At 40.8% G+C, this 22,502-nt stretch overlaps 1 protein-coding gene across 4 annotated transcripts in view; it reads left to right on the top strand.

Moving 5' to 3' along the window:
• LOC133450816 (tenascin-like) overlaps positions 1-22,502 on the top strand; it is a 298,463-nt gene that overhangs the window by 159,617 nt on the left and 116,344 nt on the right. For 2 of the 4 annotated variants that reach the window (XM_061729718.1, XM_061729720.1), the window contains exon 1: positions 7,693-7,878. The gene's annotated coding sequence lies outside the window, so the exon portion shown is untranslated. Of the gene's footprint in view, positions 1-7,691; positions 7,879-22,502 lie in introns of those variants that run through there. The other 2 variants (XM_061729719.1, XM_061729721.1) reach the window with 2 other exon arrangements.

Genomic DNA, 22,502 nt, shown 5'->3' on the forward strand with positions numbered 1-22,502 from the left:
TGATATGTGCCAATGTATAATTACTGTAATTAATTATGTATGTCACGTATGTAACTATTTTTGCCTGTAATGAGCTGGGATACGCTCCAGCAGACCTCTGTGACCCTAAACAGGAACATGATGTTGAGATTATGGCTGGATGGATCGATTTCCATTGACTATTTGACTTCTATGTACATGCCACCTTAAATATATCTGTCAAACTATAAAACATATATTTAAGGGGTTATCATAATTGTATCTGTTTGTAATTTTGCATTATAAATAAGCATTTGAGTATCAGTGGATTAAATAAAACTGCCTTTTTACACTAATAAAAATGGGGGACGTGGGGTGAACGGTAGGTGATAATTGGCTGTTCTTCACTACAACAAGTGATGCAGTTCACACAAGTCATTCATTTCTGTGTTCATGTATAAAACAGCAGTTAGTGCACCTTAAGGAAATGTGGATAATCTCACTCTTACAAATAAGAAAAAACAATACAAGTTCATTCATAAAACATTACATTATTGATTCCATTTTTGGACAATTTCCTCCACAGATTCTTCTCTCTGGATTCTGTGTGATGGCTGTTTCTTCTTGAACTCCCTAACTTAGTGCTCATTCCCAACATTATGCACCTCATCATGGATTTATTGTTTCATTATTGCATTACAGAGGGTGCTTCAGTCATTCAGGGAGGAGACCTGGTTTCTGTCCAAGTGACCCTCCCTGAGGACTTAACTCACACACCATCCCACCTAGCTGCTGCATTATGGATGAAGGACAGTCATTGGGAGGGAAGAATGTGAGAGGGGTCCTTATTACCTTATTATTCATTTTTAATGAGGTAAACAGGTCTTTCCAGGTCACCTGAAAACTCACACACTCTTGGTGGGTGGTGTGTCTTCCCCATGAATGGCCTCATTGCTACCTGTTTTGACATCCAACATGCCTGCAGGGGTGGCATAGTATAATTAGGTCTCACTGTCTTCGTCAGAATATGTCTCACTTCCCACAGAGTCTCTCTCTCTTCCTTCAAATGATATGGCACAAATTATACAGTGGAAAGAAGACCTTATTATAAGTGCTCCAGGCAACCTTTGCCTCACTTTTACTCTTTATGAATTCAATTTTCCAGAGGTGAGGTAAGGTATGTAAGTTACAACGTTAATGTTAATTTAAATTAAATTTAAATGAATCAAGTTTGATTTTTTTTTTAAAGAAGAAGAAAAGAACATGTTATTTGGATGCTCAGCTGATGTGTCTAGCCCTGTGTAGCATCGTCGCTATAATAGTCAGAGCAGGTAACTGTTGTCCCTTTCTTGACATCTTATCGTGGCATTTCTCCTTCTTATATGTTCAATGACATCTGATAAAAAAAAAACATTGTTGTGCTGTAATGGAAAGAAAATGGGCTCCCTCAAGAAGTCGTGTGATTCCGGAGTGGCAGAAAATGGATGACAGGCGAGGATGCACATATGTGGTGTCTTCGGGGAAATCAAATCTGCTTAGTTCACTTGCTCTGAAAGTCAGTGAAAAGGTATGCCTTTGCAAACAGGGAGGTGGAGAACTCCCATAGCAATCCTCTGCAAAGCCTGGTGAGACTGTGAAGGAAGGGAAGAGAAAGAAAAAAGAGTGTGACAGGGAGGTGAGAACATGAACAGATGGAAAGATGCAGGGAATGTACATATCCAGTCATTTAAAACAGGTGCTATATAAAGCCAAGCTTTCAACCCATCATCTTTTCTAAACATCATTAAAACAAGAACTCATTAAAATAGATCTCTTCCCTTGGACTGTATACATTTCTTCTGTCTCCCTGGGGAGCAGGAATGAAAAATGAATTTAAGACCCCTCAAGTCATTGAATTTGCTTTTTATCACTCGATAGCTGTGCCACAAATGCACCATTGGGCTGTATATATAGGATTAGAGAAGATATTTTCTGCCTGACTGGCTACTACCTCTCACCAAGACGAGGATCATTTTCCCAGATGAGAAAAGCTTTGCATTCAGCCTGGATGAAGATGAGCACACACACTCCCCACTGATGTTCAGTATGAATCTTCAATCACATTCCAACAATCCTTATCAACATGTGATATTGGAAAAGTATATTTCCCCCAAGGCTACTTCACATCAGTTTGAAAAAAGATATGATTATTTGGCTTCAAACTTCAAACCCACATAAAAGAAAAATATTTTTTTACTGCGCAACGGTTGACTGAAAGATCAAGAAAATACAACGTCCTTCCACTCAACCAAGCATCACCAGCAAAGGCCTGTGTTATCAGGCTTCAGGTCAAATTCTGACTTGAGTGACATGTCATCCTCCATTCAGGCTCCCACAAAAGAACCTTTGGATGTACATGTCTTTCCAGTTTAACGACTGCTAATTGCAACCAGCATGCATTTGTTGCCAGGAACCATATCTAATCAAAATATGGTTACAAACATGCCTGTTTGATCCAGTATGTCAGGTTTCCAGTCAGTGGTTGTCACTTGAACAGTTGAATGGATGAGTCACTTAAAGCTGGCTCTTCAACCTGGCAATCCTGATCTCATCTAAATTGTCTAGGCTTTAAAAGTAACAAATCCTGTCCTTTGTCACAAATTGATATGATTTACTGAGGTCTTAGCTGGTCTGAGTCTGTGATGCAACAGAAACCTGCCTATCTGAATCACTCACTGAAAGACCTATTTTCATACCAAGGTGACCCAAAGAAGAGCCCTTTACACACTCCAGATGCACCCCAAATATACAAACAAACGAAAATACCCTTGTTTCACTGTGGCTGTTTTTCCTTGGATTCTTCACACATACAGATCGTTGTGTGTGACGTAATCACTAGCAGGAATATCGTTAGTAAGAGTGGCTTGTTCTCCTTGCATGTAGAGCTCATTTCCCTCTCTTCACCTCTGTCCCTTCCTCTCAAGGTAGATCACAGAAGAAAAAAAAGAAGTCCCATGTTTCCACCTTGGGCTTGTTCAAAAACTATGTCTGCCAAGGTGAAATATTAGCTCAAATCCTTAGCTATAGAAGAAGGTTGTGTAAACAGGATGTAAGTAACAGGGTTTTTTAATGCAATTATTTCTTGAATCTTTACTGAATTTGGAGTTCCTATTTGTAGTACATTATATTTTTTAACTGCATTGTAAAAGAGTTAGGGCCAAATCCACAAAGAATAGATGCGCCGCAAATAGCGCAGTGAATTGCGCCGCATTTGCGCCAACAATTTGCCACGCTTTAAGGTCCTATTCACAAAAGATTTTGCTCTAATGATATGCCGGCGCAGACACGCCCATAAAGTTTTGCAGCTGAGTGCGATTTTCCCTTGTCTGAGTAAGTGAGTGGAGCTGTTTCCAGTGTTCTCCATATTTCAGCACACAGATTGGTCCATAATGAAAACTGCAGAGCGCACAAGAGCCTCAACTTTCACGTATTTGTACTTCTCTAGTATTTCGCATGTATGACATAAGCTAATGAAATGTAAAATGTTAAGAGGCTGTTTGCATTTACGCACAAGGCACAGCACCGGTAACTTCATTAACACCGGATCGGGATCAGATCAGGATCTGACGGTAATTCATGTTCTGTGTTTTGCTACACACACCTACAGGTCAGCTGTTAAACACACACATTCTAGATTTATATGTTTATATGGTGGAATTGTTTGTAATAAAGCAGCCCCTTACTGTATGGATGAATCCTGATCCACTTGATCTGACTGTCTACAGTCATATCTGACTGTAGATTTCACCCTTAATATCATTCAGTATCACACAGGCTTGAATTATATTGAAGAGAGAGAGAAACAGAGGGGGGAGTGAGGAGTGAGTTTGTGCGCAGTTAATACACACTTCGAAAAGACGGTATTTGCTCCACTATTTTTGCGTGTGGCAAATAGCGCTGGCCTTTGTGAATTAGACGGTTTTTGCAATGAGGCTTATTTGCATAGAAAGGGGGCAATTTTGCGCCGAATGTATGAATATTACCTAATTTACATGCATGCAAATGGCGCAGGAGAACCATGACACTATTTGCTTGGCAGCGCAGTTTGTGGTGCAATTTGCCCTTTGCGGGTGCTTTGTGAATTAGACGCTCTCTTTTTGTCTCATTTGCACCGGTTTAGCAGCCACAAAAGCCGCGCAATCCTTTTGTGGATTTGGCCCTTAGTGTTTACAGACGAAGACAAAATCAGTGGTGTGAAAAAAGACGGACAGACAAACACCAAAAACAAAAGAAAACAATAAAAATATTCTGCAGATATCAGAGCTAACATGCAGACTGCTTTTGATGTAAATTTTCATTATTATGGGCATGCCAAGTAGTGGCATGACCATATTGCAATCGTCCAGAATGACCCAAAGGGCAATATTGCTAGCATTTTGCTAACAAGCTAAAGTCACAAAAGTCCCACTGCGCACCAGCGGGTGTACAGCATGACCCCGCTCTGATATGAAAAAAAAATCCCCAAAAAACAAAACACACCCGAGAAAACCTGAAAAATTAGTTAAAAAATGATTAGTATACAGAAAAGGTTTCCCTTTTCTTCTTCTTCTTCTTATTCTGCACGCTTTTTTCGTCTCTTAATGCGGCCCGAACCGCAACGTGCACCCATGCATGGCATACATCGTTGGATACGTCTCCATTGTGCCTCGATGGGCATTATTTTTCTCAGTCAAAAGTGTTACCGTGGCAACGCTAGATACCAAAAAGCAAAGAAAAGGCAAACATTCGGACGCTTATTGCTCGGCCGAACTTTATCGTAGAGACATCGTTCAAATTTACGAACACTCGGCCCTATTGGCACTAAAGAACCCTACAACCTCATCATGCTAATTATTTCGTTTCCTGCGATATTTAACGTTCAATAAAAAAAAAATCCATTTTATTTTGGACGCTTGTTACTAGTCAATGGTTTAGTGTACAGACATCATTACATTGACAAACCCGGGATGCGTTGTACTACAACATATTTCAGTCTCATCAGCTCATAACGCTTTTTGAGATATTTAACTATTCTAATTTTCAAGCTAACGGAAATTTGGACGCTTGTTGCTCGGCAACACGATATCGCAGAGACATCGTTCCAACGTTAAAAGGCTCGGGACAATGTGGACTACAACATACTGAGGTTTCATTAGGCTGTTGTTTACAACTTTTGAGACATTGAAGCCAAATTGTCTCATGCTATCCTATGGGACTTGTTACAATGGCAATAAAACCTATGCATTTTTATGGGGGAGAATATGAATAAATCATCCGTAAATGTGGCCCGACCCGCAATGTGCATCCAGGCCTTGGTTTGGTTTATTGGCCATTATTAATAACCACAAGCATGGCAAGAACCACCTCCAACACGACCAAAACAACCTTAAACACAACCACTACAGCCCCAAACCAAAGCAGCGAGAGGGGACGAATGGGCAGTAGGGCATGCCCATATCAAAATGTCCTGAAATTTTCTAGTTAGGGCCCGTGTACTGCGAATGCCCTATTGTATCTGTAGTAATTGTTTGATGTATAACACACCTGGGTGCTAATTACGGTGCGGGCCGTATTAACTGCCGAATGAATCACATAAATTGCGGCAAAATTACACGATTAATTCAAAATGGCCGACTTCCTGTTCGGTTTCGGCCATGGTGCCAAGAGACTTTTCTTTAAGTTGCGACATGATACAGGTGTGTACCGATTTCCGTGCATGTACGTCAAACCGTATTGTGGGGCTTGAGGCACAAAGTTTTCTAGGTGGCGCTGTTGAGCAATTTTGCCACGCCCATTAATGCAAACCACTAAATATCAAATATTCCGCCAGGCCTGGCTTGCGTGCAAAATTTGGTGACTTTTGGGGCAAGTTTAGGGGGGCAAAAAGGCCTTCCTTTCGTCAGAAGAATGAAATAATAAAAAAGAATCAAAGCTGCAAGCAGCGATGAACGGGCCATCGCACTCATGGCCACATAAGCATATCAGAAATGACACCACCCACGACTTTCTATGTCAAACCATTCAAAAGTTATGGCAGAAAATAGGGACTATGAAATATCGACCAATCAGAAGAAGGGGCGGGGCTAATTTTCACTAATTATGGTCAAGGACTCAAAACCGAGTCTGATGACACCACCCACGACTCTCTATGTCAAACCATTCAAGAGTTATAGCAGAAAATAGGGACAACCAATCAGAAGAAGGGGCAGAGCTAATTCAGGCCAATTAAGGTCAAGGACTCAATACCAAGTCCGATGACACCACCCACAACCCGTTCAAAAGTTATGGCAAAGAAAAGTATTCTAGGGGGCGCTGTTGAGCCATTAGACCACGCCCATTAATGCAAACCATGAAATATCAAATTTATCGCCAGGCCTGGCTTACGTGCAAAATTTGGTGACTTTTGGGGAACTATCAAATATGGACCAATCAGATGGCACGCTTTTTGGCGTCTAGCGTCGCCACAGTAACGCTTTTGAAAGAGAAAAGTAATGCACGTCGTCGCAGGATGGAGACGCATATTTTGATGTATAACACACGTTACGGTTCATGTGTCTATGGACTTACCAGCCTTCTTCAAAAAAGTCCAGATGATGTTTGATTGAAAACACAAGTAATAAATGCACCAGTTCCTTGTTTGTGGAAAGAAACCATGTGCGCTGGTTTCCATTCTGCTCGTCTATGTTTTGTTTTTTGCTCTTTGTTCATTACAATAGACACATTCAAATACATATAGTGTTGATATCTAGTCCAATACACAATCATCAAGAATAAGTCTGTCCTGTTATCATATCTACTGTTATCCTCAACTCAAGTGGTTTTCTGCAGTGTTTCCAGTCGTGAGAACATGTCTCACGTTGACAATCTCATCCTGTCAGTTAAAGTATTGCATCAGTATCTTTGGAGAGCATTTGTCTTGAACAAGCTCTTCAGTAATCTGGAGTTATTGTGTGAAAACACCATTTTTTTTTTATTTTTTTCTTAGATTATTATGGGTTTGTCTTTTGAAAGCAACATAAATTCAGCACAAAAAAGTTCAAACGCTGAGAAGTAGTACATTTTTCTATAATCTTAATGTTTCTTGAACAGCATAATTCATGATAATGAGTAAAAATGTCAGAATTCTTGAGGATTTTATTTCTCATGGAGCCAGATTTTTATAAAATAATGAACACATTTTTTAAATTTGAAAAACTTTCAGTTATTTCTAAGATTTTCTAAGATCTGCAGTGCTTCTGTGCATCATTTCAGTGTTTATTCATTGTTTGCTGGGAACTGCATCCTCATCAATCTCACAATTCAAGCATGTGGAGGCCCTTGTTCACTCCCTGCTTTCAAGTTCTTAAATGCTATGTTAATGCAGGCCTTGCATTCACTCATATCTTGCTCTCCATTGGCTTGCCTGCCACAATTTGCAGCTAATGGTCCAACCACCACCATCGCTTCCCACCCCCTCCATCATCAACTTCCCTACCCCTTCCCCCCATTTTTCTCTCCTACTTTCTCTCTCTTTTTCTCCTTCCAGCCTTCAGGCGTCCCGTTTCAGCTCCTTCGCTTTCAGTCACAATGCTGTGGAGAGGCTGAATGGGTGGGGGTGGTGGTGGGGGCATTTGAGAGAGCAGTAGGTGGGAGTGGAGTCTGACTGCAGAGGGGTCTACTGTTCAAGAAAGAGGGAGTTCTCTCTTTGACTCACTCTCTCCCTGTCTGTCTCTGTCACTCTCTCTCCTTACTGGCTATTCAACATCCGTCGGCTTTCAAGGTAGACGTGAGTAAACACTCAGAGAAGAGAGAGAAGACGGAAGATGACAGAGCTGTCAGAGCTCTGAGAAATACAGACAAATGAGAACATTGTAAGGATTGGCTTACGTTTTCTCATACGAGGCTGCAAGCATTGTGAGGGAGGTAAGTCACCTTCTGTACCTGCAAGAATTCTGTGTGTTTGAATAAGACCAGAATGAATGGAATGATCATTTTACTTTACTGACACATTTGAGAAAAAATTATTTATTTATTTATTTCACAGCTTACAACTTTATCACTTTGACCACATTCGTTTAGGCTGTGCCATTGTGGCATTAGTTATTAACATTTCTTGTAGGAATTTGTTCCAATTTTAGAAATTTGCATAACATTCAGTATTACTTCTTGAAGACGAGCAGATATCTGACCAGCAAAACCCAGTAAACACTTGATATTTTTGTGTGGCATGTCATTTTTTAAAACTGTCATTATTTAAGACAGTAATTTTGTGACCTATCAAAATGCTGTTGTCTTACCTCCATTGAAGAATGTGGGTGATGTTTGGAGTAAAACAGATCGTTTCATCTGAATGTTTTATGAACCAAGACTTCAGAGACTGGTTTCATTTTGCTCTTTATTGCAATCACCTTAATGTCATTTATGTACACTGTGAAAAGTTTTTCATCTCTGGCTGTTTTCCATTTCCTATTGATTATCAGGTATGGTGATGTCTTCAGAGATGGTAGGCTGTGCAATGAAGTACTGAATTATTCTGCTTGCATTAAGGCTGATGCTGAGTTGTGGTCTGATGGTACTGCAAAGCAGAAATTGGTAGTTTGTGTATATATGTGCAGCCATGTGTGCATCCATGTGTGCGTGTATGTGCTCTTGCCAGAGTAGGTCCAGCTGTACAATTCACGGCTGCCAACAGACAGCAGGCTTGTGTAACCCAGGAGACAGACAGCTGCTCTGTATTACATGCTGCTGGTTGGTCCCACTCTCACATCTCCAGCATACGCACCAACGGCTTTAAAGTCACAGCCTAACAATCACTGACTGTTAATCTCCATGTGCTACCAAGCCACGTATCCCCAAATCAGCTTAATTTGTGTGCCATTTAGACCCCATGACAGATTTGAAGGACAGCATGTCAGACACATTAGTAAATAAGCAGCTATTAACTGATATAGCTGTTTAAGGTAGGCACTGTTTGCCATTTCTAGACTCATTCCAGTTTGGTAATTTGTATTTGAAAAAAAAAACAAACAAACAAAAAAACAACTTTGTGGTTATATTAGTTGAAAGCTTCAATAATGAATGCTAAAACTTTTCTGAAAAAACATGTTAATAGCATAAATGTCCAATTTTTCTCCACCAAAATGTTGTACATTTACTAAATGCATAGCTTAAACACATGGATACTGCACCTTAGACCACAGTCACCACTGGGTCTCCAGTGAGTGCTGTTGAAGTTTTTCTTTGAGGCAGGGGAAACGTAGGATAGATTGTGTTTTTTACATATTTGGATGGTATACTTCTGAACCTTGAGGGGAAATCATATCCTTGGATGGAGGCTTTTCCGTATGAGTCTCACCAAGAAGTTAATGTGTGAGTCTGAGAGGAGAGAATGAGAGAAGTGGATGTTGGTGGAAAAGTGAATAGTGTTGTGATGGAGGAGACCCACAGGATACCAGGGCAGCGCCTCCTAAATGGTAATTGTGTATTGTGTATGATGAGGAGATGCAGCCAAAGTGAAGAAGCCTGGCGGTATTTCAGCAGCTCTCACTTCAGGCTTATTACATGCCATGGACGATTTTAGTTGTAATTCCGTATTTCATTCATTAAATAAGAAATCATTTTAAAACGTGTTGAAGCGCACATGACTGAATAAAAGCAGTATTATCACATTGTAGGACAGAGCACTGGCTTGGTGCATTAATGTTTCACGTTACTTTGCTATGTATATGTGTAGTCACTGACACTGACACTTGGTATAATGATGAGTGGGAAACAAGCTTTTGTTTGGACAGCTGTCAGCTCCCAGACCTTCATGCCCTACAAAGCTCTGTAAGAGGGTGCCTGTCTTTGACCCCACTTATCCCATCCACTGGTGATCCAGAGCGTACAATAATTGTGTATATTAATGATGACCCACGTTGGGCAGGACTCAGGAGAGATGTTTTGGTTAGACTGAATGAACATGGACATTAAAATTAATGGATTTTTATGCAGAACTGTGGTCCCTAGAGGCAATCCACAGTGCCATCTTGCCAAAAAAAAAACTTTAACCATTAACTTTATTATCATCAACATTTGACACAATCACTGTTAGTATGCTTTTACTACAGTTTACCTGAAAACGTCCATCATGTGGTAAATATTTGGAGTCTCAGCCATTTTGGTGAAGGAGAGCATACTTTTTAATGTGTTCCTAATTTATAAATCAAAAGGCAAGGTAAGGCAAGGCAAGTTTATTTATATAGCACTATTCAACACAAGGTGATTCAAGGTGCTTCACATCAACAGTAAAAGCAGCAAGACATAATTGTAGAGTAAATAAAATTATGAGAAAAGGAGGTAAAATAAAAAATAAAATGATAAGAAAAGACAAAAAAGGAAGCCACCAGTAAATGAAGACAATTAGAATCCAATGTCATCTAGGAAAGCTTCATTGATGATTGAATGCTATTGAATGCCAATGTTTTTGTGCTTTGGTTTTGAGTACAAATACATATCAATAAGGTTCAGAAATTACAGCTACTTCCCACACACATAATGATATTTGTTCCTGTCTCACTCAAACACAGTCTAGATTAGTCAGCAAACTACAAACACCCACTTAAAGAAATCCAGTTTTAACTATCCCAGATAGTGTTCCTATGATGCTGATGTGAAATGGGAAGTAGTAGTAGAAGTCTTGAATCTGCAGGTTTATATTGCCTGGCCCACCAATGGAGGCTGCCAACTGATAAACACACATGGGAGACAGTATACTTTTATACTTTGCCTCCATAAGTAATCTCACACTATGGAGTGAATGAGTTATGAAGAGGTGAAAATGTTGATGTATTTAAATAACTAAAAGCAAGGAGGTGGAAGATAGGGGTGGGTGGTGATGATGATGCTGTCAATGAAAAACTAACCCCAGGGACTGGGGTCATTGGCTTATACAAGTGTCTGAATGCAAGGCACTCCCAATTTGGACGTGGAACACGTTTCAGGTTTTGAGTCAGACAAGAACAAACAGATGTCCAGGGAGCACCGCCAACATGCTTCTATTTTTAGAGTAGAAAAAAATCTTTCCGATCCTGTCGAATGGAGGTAACCAATAAATCTTCAATCTACTGCTGAAACATGCAGTCTGTGAAAGGCCTGGAAACTTCTCTTTACGTTTAGTCAGCAAGGTCTAGATTTACCATTCTACTCACTCTGCAAGTCAAATATTTTAAGATATTCGGCATTCTTAGGCTCGGTAATCCTCCAAATGCTTTCCTTTGGTGAAGGAAAATGATATATGGGTAGGTCACAAAGGAAAGTTTCCTTTTTTTATTTTTTATTTTTTATTAATACTCAGAGGTACCATCAATAACGGGCCAGAAGCTGATAAGCCAGTTTTTTCATCATTGTATGAAACTTTTTATTTTTTCAAAATATATATGAGCGGGATCGTGGGGTGTGGGGGTGGGAAGGGCAGTTCCAGTTGGCGGAGACACAAACAGCAACCATTTCAGGTCTCTGAAACTAAATCAGTTAGTACTGTCTGTCCCCAATATTGTGGGGTTATTATGTAGGTGAGTGAGCAGGTGTGTATGTCTGTGTGTGTGAAAACAAGGCTTTACCTAAACTGCAACTACAGTGGAGGGAGGGCACAACCATGCCACCCAAGAGACCAGAAGCCGACAAGGAAGAAACCCAAACCCATGCCACCAGCAGCCCCATAAAGCAGGACCATAAAGAGGGACAGGAGGAAACCCCCTGCCAGAAAGCCCCTCCCCCCTCCCACCAGGGGACAGAGGAAAGTCACAGGCGGGGCCCCCATAACAATAGGAGGAGGCAGCCAGGAAACCCATGGCAATGGACCAGGACCCAGCCGAGCACCAGGGCAATCATGTGGCCAAGAGGTCCCTGTCCCAGCAGAGCAGGGTAAAATCCAAAAGGACCCGGGAAGGGGAGGTCCACAAACGGGAAGCTAGGTAACGGCAAGGCAAGTCCAGGAAAACAGGGGAGAGTGCGGGGCTCTGAGCAGGAGAATAATCCGACACCGCAGCTTGTGGGAGGCAGGCTTAAGAGCAGGCTGGGTGATGAGGCTGAATGGTTTTCAGGTGTGGACAAGGTGATCAGTATCAGCTGCGGGTGCTCTGGCCAAGCCTGACAAGGCTTTGGCGCCCTCTGGAGGAGGAAGGGTGTGCAAAACCCTAACAGAGATAGTCCTATATTGATCCCCAGAGGGGAAATTCGGTTGTTACAGCAGCTCAAAGACGGATAAATGTTCAGGACAACATGAACTCAGACTAAACGATAAAGATAAATTATAAGAATGAAAAATAAAAAATAAAAAAATACAATAAAAAGAAACTGAACGAGTGTACTGTAAACTGAATAAATGTACTATAAACATAGTAAGTACAATATAATAAAAATAGTGTGTTATAATATTATAGTATAAAGGAATACTGTGCTGTTGCAGTCTTATTATAAATACAATCGACTCCAACTCCAACAGAGACAATGAAAAACGATGGGGTGGGGGAGAGTAATGTGAGTGTCAGGGGGGTGAAGAGGACTCAGTGTGCCCCCCCTGCTGTTGTGCAGTTTGATGGCAGCAGGTACAAACGAGCGCCTGAAACGCTCCGTTTTGCACCTGGGTGGGATGATCCGGTGACTGAACGAGCTGCCCATCTGCCACAGCTCGTCATGGAGAGAGTGAGAGGGGTTGTCCAGGATGGCTTTGATTTTGTCCTTCATCCTTGAGTGTAGAGATATCTAAAAAGTTATTAAAAACTGAGGAGCAGGCAGTCTCGGGGTATGTAAGACAGCGTCCTCCACGTCCCGGACCCCCCAACCCCTCGGACCTAAGTGAATGTGTGGGTGAGTCATGTAGAGGAGCAGGAGGAGAAGAGCATGAGGACAGGAGGCAGGGCCAGTACCTATGCTTGAACATGGTGTTCGTTACGGACAAACTGTGACTAGCACAGAAGTTTAATAACAAAGCACCACTCGTGTTCAGATCGGGGAGGCTGTTCCTCCCAATCATGCCTTTCCAGGTATCGATGTCATTGCCCATGTGAGCGTTGAAGTCCCCCAGTAGAACAATAAAGTCCCCAGTTGGTGCACCATCAAGTACTCCTCCCAGGGACTCCAAGAAGGCCGGGTACTCTGTACTGCTGTTTGGCCCGTAGGCACAAACAACAGTGAGAGACCTTTTCCCGACCCAAAGGTGCAAGGAAGCGACCCTCTCGTTCACCAGGGTGAACTCCAACACATGGCGACTGAGCTGAGGGGCTATAAACAAGCCCACACCAGCTCGCCACCTCTCACCCTGGGCAACTCCAGAGTAGTGGAGGGTCCAGCTCCTTTCAAGGAGCTGGGTTCCAGAGACAAGGCTATGTGTGGAGGTGAACCCGACTATCTCTGCCCGGTATCTCTCAACCTCACGAACAAGCTCCGACTCCTGAGTGACATTCCGTGTCCCTACAGCAAGGGTTTTGGTCCAGGGGTTGGGTCGTAGAGGCACCCCGCCAGGACTGCTACCAAAACCACATTGCACCAGCCTGTGATGGTCCTTCCTGCGCGTAGTGGGCCTACTTGAAGGTGGGCCCACGTCGCTGTTTCGGGCTGAGCCCGACCGGGTCCCATGAGCAAAGAGCTGGCCACCAGGCGCTCGCCTTCAAGCCCCAACCCCAGGCCTGGCTCCAGGGAGGGGCCCCGGTGACACCAATCTAGGCGACGTAACAGTCCTTGATTTTTTCTTTTTCATGATTAGGTTTTGAACCGCTCTTAGTCTGGCCCGTCACCTAGGACCTGCTTGCCATGGGAGACCCTACCAAAGGCGTAATGCCCCAGACAACATAACTCTTAGGATCATTCGGGCAACACAAACCCCTCCACCACAATAAGGTAGCGGTTCAAGGAGGGGTAAATCTTCACATACCTCAGCCAAAATTTCTGCACGGGGTGCACAAAACCGTAAAGCATGCATATAATTCTCTGTGAACTGTGATTAGAGTGTGTAAAACCCATCTGGAACATTCTATGTACATTATAATGTGTTCTGTAAAGAACTTTGTATTGTATAAGTTGCAAGTTTGGATTCTTAGTCATAGTGAAAGTATTTAAACATATTTGTGACCAAAAAATTTGATTAGTGTTAAGAGATAACTAATCAAAGTGGAAGGCTGTTGTCAGCCCCCCATTTTGAAATCGGAAGAGAGACTTTTATTTTGGATATTACTACTGTATAGTTTTTATAGTAGTTTTGGGGTGTTTGGATTAAGTAACTCTGTCACTTTAATGGGAAGTTGCAGATCCAGTTGGTTGAGTTTTTTTTTTTTTACTAATTAGCAATAGACACTGAAAAAGATCAAGTCTGTGGAATGAATCCATATTCTATATTCAATTACTTCTTTTTTTGGTTCCAGTGCTGACTAGAGACAGATAACATTTTCATTATATTTCAATATATACTGTATATCCATCCATCCATCTTCTTCTGCTTATCCGTTCTCGGGTCGCCGGGGCAGCAGCCTCAACAGGGATGCCCAGACTTCCTTCACCCCAGACACTTCCTCTAGCTCTTCCTCCAGCTCTTCCTCCATCTCTTCCGAGGGGAGTCCGAGGCGTTTCCAGGCCAGCAGAGAGACATAGTCTCTCCAGCGTGTTTTGGGTCTTCCCCGGGGTCTCCTCCCGGTGGGACATGCCTGGAACACCTCCCTAGGGAGATGCCCAAGCCACCTCAGCTGACTCCTCTCAATGTGAAGGAGCAGCGGCTCCTCCCAAGTGACTGAACTTCTCACCCTATCTGTAAGGGAGCATCCAGTTACCCTGCCGAGGAAACTCATGTCAGCCGCTTGTATCCGCAATTTAATCCTTTCGGTCATTACCCAAAGTTCATGACCATAGGTGAGGGTAGGTGCATATATTGACCAGTAAATCAAGAGCTATGCCTTTCGACTCAGCTCTTCTTCACCACGATGGTCCGGTGCACCAACCGCATAACTGCGGACGCTGCACCAATCCGTCTGTCAATCTCACACTCCATCTTTCCCTCACTCGTGAACAAGACCCCGAGATACTTGAACTCCTCCACCTGAGGCAGGACTTCACCACCCACCCGGAGATGGCACGCCACCCTTTCCCAGTGGAGAACCATGGCCTCGGTTTTGGAGGTGCTTATTGGTGCTGATTCTCATCCCTGCCGCGTTGCACTTGGCTTCAAACCGCCCCATCACATGCTGAAGTTCCCGGCCCGATGAAGCCAACAACACAACATCATCTGCAAAAAGCAGAGATGATTCAAAAAATGTGTCACTGCTAATCCCATATTGAACAGGGAGTGTATTAAAATGGTACAACATTTCCAATTATGATTATATGTTCTAAATACTTTATTCCTTAGTTTCTCTTTTGAGAGACCGTCTTTTTATTATTTTTCAGAATGTCTGGGTTGTTCCAGATGGATGTGCGATCACATGGAAAAAGTGAGATTTTGGTTATTTTAAGGAAGTCCCACCAGGCTGTCAGAGAGGAGCTAATATTATTATTTTAAAGTATATATGACACTTGCTATTTTGACTAATAAATGGTAAATGTGAGATTTCCAAATCATTGCAAAACACTTGTTCTGAATCCAGCCATTGACTATCTATTGAGTGACTTTTGATATACCATTTTAAGATATATTGTAACTTATTAGTTAAGAAGTTGTACTGGAAGTTGGGAAAGTTTAAACCTCCACAGTCTCTGTTTTTTTTGTAAGGTTCTTAAGGTAATACGTGGTGGTTTGTTTTTCCATAGAAATTTTGATACGTATGCGTCCAGTGACTTAAACCAAGAGGAAGGGGGTTCAAGGGTATCATTGAAAAAAGATAATTTATTTTTGGTAAAACCATCATTTTGATGGTGGCAATTCTCCCCATGAGTGAAATGGGAAGAGAATTCAATCGGGTAAGATCATCTTCTATTTTTTTAAGAGCTGAACATAATTAATTTTGTTAGCTCCGACTGCCTAGGGGAGATGTTTATGCCTAGATATCTGATGTTTCCTGATTGTAAATTTAGTAGTGGGTGTATTCTGGAAATTGCAGTTGATACACAAAACTGTGGATTTTGACTTGTTGATATATGGATCTAGAACAGTCTCATAATTCACAAATGCACATGCCGATCCACAAATGCACAGGATAAAATTCACAAATGCACAGACCGAGTCACAAATGCACACGCCAATCCACAAATGCACAGGACAAGATTCACAAATGCACAGAACAATTCACACGTGCGTAGGACAAGATACACAAATGTATTTTTGACGCACACACAAATAAAACCTGATTTACTGATTTTTTTTGTCTGTGAGCTGCGCTGGATTTGCGTGACTATTGAGACTCCCCTGACGTGACTCAATCCAGAAATAATTTTTTTTTTAACACGGAAGGATCTGCAACCAATCAGATGTCTTCTTTTGTTTCAGCCAATCATAAGAGCGTACCCAACGTGGGGGACGAAAACCAATCAGAATAAAGGGGTGAATACACCTGCTGTTTGAACTGCGTTCGTGCTGTTCGCTTAGAAAAGTGATTAAATATTTCGAGTTGGTGGAGTAAAGATAAATAAACAAGACAGCAACACGGGATGGAAAGGAGATCACTGCTCTGCTTTTCTTGTGATCTTGGTAAAGAAAACAGCGCGATCGGAGATGGTTTGTCGGGCCGTTCAACCAGAGCCATCGGGAGACTGGAGAGCTCCAAGTCCTGCCGATGCATGATGAGAAACGGCGGAGATATTTCTGGATCGGCGTGTGCATTTGTGGTTCGGCGTGTGCATTTGTGAATTTTGTCCTGTGCATTTGTGAATCGGTCTGTGCATTTGTGAATTCTGTCATGTGCATTTGTGGATTGGCGTGTAAATTTATGAATTATGCGACTGTTCTAGCCCCATATTGATAGAGTAGTCAGATAGAGATGTAAATCCATCTATAAGTGCAATTGTCTGTGACAGTGAGGTTTGTGAGTTCTGGAGGAAGAGTAGTACATCATCAGCATAAAGACTTATCTTGTAATCTAACGAGTTGCATTGTATGCCTTTTAAAATGTTTGTTTTGCCTAATAACAGCTGCTAAGCGCTCAATAAATATCGGAAATAGTGAAGGAGAAAGATAACAACCCTGTCTGTTACCTCGTTGCAAGTTAAAGCTTGTTGAAGTTTGATCGTTTGTCTTTACACATGCCTTGGGAGAGCTATATAATATCTTTATCCAATCAATAAAAGATTTGCCAAATCCAAATGTATGCAAAGTTGCCAATAGAGATTTTCAGTTTACCCGATCAAATGTTTTCTCTGCATCAAAAGATATAATTTTAGTTTCCAGATTATGATATTTGAATGATCAATAATATTAATTAGTCTACGTGTATTGTAGAATAATGTATACCCTTAATAAAGCCTGTTTGATCCGAGTGTATAATAGAAGGGGTTATTCTTTCCAAACATTTGGAAAGAGCTTTGCAGATTATTTTGAGATCTACATTTAAAAGTGATATTGGACAGTAGCTCGATGGAGCGATGAAGCGTAGGATCCTTATCTGGTATTTGATGGTAAACTTTTATTTTCCTCAATGTTTATGATCATTTTATAAAATGTTGGTGCGAATATGATCCAAAATTCTTTATAGTTGTTTAATTTTAATTGATTGGCTAGATATCTCCCTGATCTATTGGCATGTGCAAAGTTCTCTGGACGAAGGCTTTGTATAAGAAAGGGCTTTTTTGTATCAATTATTTCATTTAATTCTATCTTAGTTTTCCTTATTCTGTTAAGGATATCTTCATCTGCAGAGGTCCGGAAGGCCTCCTCCAATTCTTTAAATTCACATTCTAATTATTTTTTTCTTATTTTTAAATGTTCTCTATTTTTCTTATTTGAAGAAAAGGAAATTATTTTGCCTCACATTACTGCTTTTCCTGCTTCCCACAGAACATTTGTTGACATTTCAGGTTGGTCGTTGTTTTGCAAATATGTGTCCCATTCTTTTTTAAAAAAAGAACAAAGTCAAAATCTTTAAGTAACGATGTATTAAACATCCAATTTCTGGAAGGTGGTATGATTCCCTTCTTCACCAAAGTGAAATAAAATTATAAGGAAACTTACCTTACAAAGGTACGTTTCCTTATAGTTTTCAATTCATCAAATAATTCTTTCTGGGTGAATTTATGCACTCATGTCTTCACTGTGACTGCATCTCAGATGTGCAAATAGTAACATTTGGAGCAAGTTTTGCTCATAACTAAGCTGAAGTTCTTCTTTCGATATGTATGCTTTTATCATTAATCTACCATAGATGTACAGTTAATGTTGACAACAAGCTCATGTAAATTCTAATCAGCACAGTTTCTCTTCTCAAATCAATTAACAAATAATACATTCTAAAAAAATCTTTAATGTGTTTAATCGTACCAAGAAAATGCTGGCCCAGTGGCCAACAACTAACACAAAGATGTCATATTCAAAGGCTCTCAGGGAATCAGCCAAAGCTCCTTTGAGATTGCAAGGAGAATGATATCTCATCTAGCAGCTGATAACCTGAAGGAAAGGTGTTTGTTTCATGGTAAGTTTAGATGAGCTCTTGAAGTGGATATCAATACCACTGTTTAACATTACGATACAGTAAGCAGTCAGGCGATTGTCCAGTTTTTATTGTAATTGCAGTGTAGCGCGAAAGCAGAGGAGAGAAGTAGGTAAAGTGGAGATCTCCACATTTACAAGTGCCTGGAGAAAATAGCCAGCAGGCTTCACATGAGGCTGCCAAACTTCCACCACACAGGGGTTAGGCTAATAAACAGTAAGTCACCAGCACTCAGCATGTTAAAACCCTCATGAACAATGAGCAGCATCTAACCTCCCCATCTGGTCACAGCGAGAACAGCGGCACAAGACAGGAGCACCACGTGGAAGAGTCATAAAGAATATTGATGGGGCCAACACTGTGTGTTACTAGACAAATAACCATGATGTACCAACTGTATAGATGTTTCATTTGTTGTTTTTGACTGACCCAAAGAGTAGTCTCAGTCAACATTTATTCTCTTCATATCTTTGTGTCAAAGTTGGAAATTACTTTTCCTTGAAGAAATGGGATTTTGGGGGGCAATATCAATCACACATATCTGGCTCTGTATCTCTCTGGCTTTTCTTGTGAGCATCATAGTGTTCTTGGCATTGGCAGAGCAGTCCCTTTAAGTGTTTCTGCCAGCATCTCAGATCCAGCGGGACTCTGGATCTGAGATGCTCCCCGTCCACCTTATCAGCCCAGAACACACTAACCCCCACCTCTCCCCTCCTATTTGTGTCATCAGATCCAATGGGGTCACAGAGGTGAGCTTATGAGCACAGCTTGACTTTGATGAAGCTCATCTTCCTTCATCAAAAGCAGAGTATTCCCTATTTCAATCCTTTTTAGTGAGATCATTTTTATTTATTTATTATCGTATGGGAAGTGCGAGGACCATAGAAAAAGGAATTCTATTAAAGGCTAACTTCTTTCCTCCCCATTTTTATAAAAGCATTACTTTAAAAAACACTGACTTACAGTATGATCATATATTAGACTAGTTGTGGACAACTCTGAGGTATCGAACCACTGGATACTTTCATCTGCTGTCATCAGCAATTTACCTGGAAATTTATTGAACTTACTCAATGAAATTCGAAATGTATTATCAGAAAGATGTGAATGTTGGCCCATAAACCTCTTGAAATTCTTTAGTTTTACCATAAATGATCGAGAATGATAGTCAGTTTACTATTGATAAAAAAGTCATATTTCTACAACTGACAAAGAAGAATTATTCTTTTATTGTTCCAAATGTTTGATTGAGGAGTTCAGCTTCAAATATGTTGGCAACCGTATGTATTAAACATGGAATCTAGCTAATGCAAGTATAGTTATACTGTAATAACAAAAAAAACATACCATAAAGAAACACAAATATGAACAGTGTACAATTGCAGCTCCTGAGTTAAATTGGTTGATCTGTGTAGTTAGTACCAGTCTTTCTGACGCAAAAGTCTGAAAGGGATTCATCTCATCTGCGAAGCATGTGCTTACATGCCCAGCCTTACTTGGCTGCGGGTTCATCCCACATTCAAAGTTTCAGCAATATCTGTCTGGCAAGACAGAAGACAGAGCAGTTTCAAGAGGAGCAGACTGAGATGACGAGATGAAGCAGCTGTCTCTCAATGTCCCAACCCATTTACATCATTGCCACATTAATCCTCATTCTTCACTGAGCTTCGTTACCCCATACAGACACAATAAAACAGGCATCAGCAAATTGTCTCCCATCATTGTTTTTTGAAATATCTCATTGGCCATTAAAGAAAGCAGTTTCCTTCATTGTTCTCCCATTGTTCTCCCATTGAGAGCAAATATGACTGCATGGGTCGAAAAATGGCAAGAAAAGAAAAATGGCGTGTTTCTTCCATTGTGTGAGGCAATAAAAGAGAGAAAAAAATCCTTGTCTAAGAAGCAGCGACAACTGTCCCATCAATCCTGCATGGACTCTTCGTGAAAATTCATTTCAGAATCAGAATCAGAATCATCTTTATTGGCCAAGTTTGAACATTGTCCAACAAGGAATTTGTACCCAGATTTAAAAATAGCAAACAGTAAATAAACAAATGTGGCACTTATTAACATATATACAATTAAAGAACTGAAAGGTGCAGCAGTATGAGGTAGAAAAATGACAGCTCTAAATAAAATAACATATATACCATTTTTTTAAAGCGAAAGGTGCAGCAGAATGAGGCAGACATGATTATTGCTAATGGTGCATTGTTACAGCATGTGATAGTTATTATAATTACTGCTATTAATGTTATTGCACGGTGATTGGTTTCTCTGAGACTTTATTAATTGTGAGAGTTCATCAGAGCAACAGCTTGGGGAAAGAAACTGTCCTTGTGTCTGGAGGTTTTAGCGTACAAAGAACCAAATGTGGGGTGGGGGGGGGCTTGTCTGGGGCTCTTTTCACCTTGAGATGCCATCATAATGGAAGAAAATGACCATTTCTGGGGTTTGATGATGATAACGTTCAACCATAGTGCTGTTCTCGGCAGCCTGCTATCTCTCCACCTAAGACATTGGTGGATATAGAGGAATACAACCAGTTTCCACCCCCCAAGCTCAATGCATTCTATATGTGGGTTCAACAGAGTCCATCAAAGCATTTGTGCTGTGATATGAAATGTAGAAGGGGTCAAATAAGTGTTTTTCCTAATTCCTGACATGGTAGTGAGTGTGACTGAGGTCCATTTCTTGGTCATTTTCTTCCATTACGATGGCATCTCAAGGTGAAAACAGCCCCAGACAACCCCCCCCCCCAGTCAGTTCTTGTACCGGCGACCCAGATTTGGATTCTGTACCAAGAAAGCAAGCTGAGTTTTTGTCACGGGTGACCTATAAAACTAGCAAGCTTGATAAATTCCTTAGAAATTAAAAGAAAGCATGAGAATCCTAACAGCACTGTTTAACATACAGTCATGGGACTTGAGTTGTAGTTGTAGTCGTTGAATATTCAGAGCTTTTACACACCAAGCGGGGCATGGTGCTTCATTATTCAGTTTGTTTGTTGTCTAGTGATCAAGCGAACGCTGCACTGCCTGTTCACGCTGCTGCCATTATCCACTGAATCGTTCTTTCCTTTCCTTATAAAATGTACTCCTATCTTGACCTGCTTTGGTAAAAAATAATTTAAAAAAAACCCACACACATCGCAAAGCCTGATCAGATGTGTGTTTATTTTCTATATTATCCAAACAAATAGCTTTTTCTGTACAGGACAGATAGATTACACAGACTGCTCACTGTGTAATATCCTTCTATTTTCTTTTTCTTTTTTTACTTTTGTACTTATTGATCTTGGAACTTCCATATAGTGAAGGTTTCACCAATGGGGCACTAAAGAGATAAATATGTTAGTCAGCATCCGGTCCTGGCTGAGATACAAAGCTCTGACGGCTGTTTATGTCTTCAAAAGGAAGACAGAAAGTCTGACCATCAACCCTTAAAGTTTAAAAACTGAAAGTAGAACTTAAAATGTAGGGGGGAGAGGACAAGGTAAAATCATCATCCTTGTAGGAGTTTTTTATTGCCATCCAAACTGACTTGTCCAAATGGAAATAAGATCTAACACAATAACCCGTAAGGATCTTTATCTAACAAGCTGTAATGGGATCATTTCCACTGACTGGAGTTTCCATATAGCTAAGAAAATACATTATTTTGATTTACAGAATATCGTGGTTCTATACTTTGACTTTATAGAAAAGAAATATGGTTCGATACACATTTTCTGAATCAATAATAAAATGAATCAAAGTGAATATTTATTGAATCTGTGGTTCTCCTTAGCTAGACTGATTTTAAATAACCTTTACAATCATAAGAAAGTTGACTAAATTGTAATTATCTAGATAAATGGAACCCTCCCACTTGCCTGTAATGAGCTGGGATAGGCAGACCCCCCTGTCCCTGTACAGGATTAAATGGATAAAGAAAATGGATGCA

The sequence above is a fragment of the Cololabis saira genome, chromosome 9, assembly GCF_033807715.1.
Source record: "Cololabis saira isolate AMF1-May2022 chromosome 9, fColSai1.1, whole genome shotgun sequence".
Classification (NCBI taxonomy): domain Eukaryota; kingdom Metazoa; phylum Chordata; class Actinopteri; order Beloniformes; family Belonidae; genus Cololabis; species Cololabis saira.